The following is a 513-nucleotide window of genomic DNA, read 5'->3' on the forward strand; positions in this document are numbered from 1 at the left end:
ATTGTTGTTTGGCGGGTCCGGGCTGGGGATTCGAACCCGCCACCTTAGGTGTACGTGGCTGGCGCCTTAGCCGGTTGAGCTATAGGCGCTGGGCCAAGCCTTCTTTTTTTTGAGACAGAGTCTCAAGCTGTCGCCCTGGGTAGAATGCCATAGCATCACAGCTCACAGCAACCTCAAACTATTGGGCTTAAGCGATTCTCTTGCCTCAGCCTCTCAAGTAGCTGGGACTACAGGTGCCCACTACAACGGCCAGCTATTTTTTTGTTGTTGCAGTTGTCATTGTTTAGCTGGCCTGGGCTGGGTTCAAACCCGCCAGCCTTGGTGTATGTGGCCAGCGCCTACCCACTGAGCTCTAGGCGCCACCTGAATTCTAGCATATTTTCAAGATAAATCTTTAAGGTGGCAACTAAAACCTTGGACTGATCTGTGGATTTGAGAATCAGTGACCTGACTTAAAACCAATACTGCTCCCAAAGCCAGACTGTTGGAGGGGGACAAAATTCACAACCCAGC

This window comes from Otolemur garnettii, unplaced genomic scaffold, assembly GCF_000181295.1.
Source record: "Otolemur garnettii isolate 467f Iridium unplaced genomic scaffold, OtoGar3 scaffold00003, whole genome shotgun sequence".
Lineage (NCBI taxonomy): Eukaryota > Metazoa > Chordata > Mammalia > Primates > Galagidae > Otolemur > Otolemur garnettii.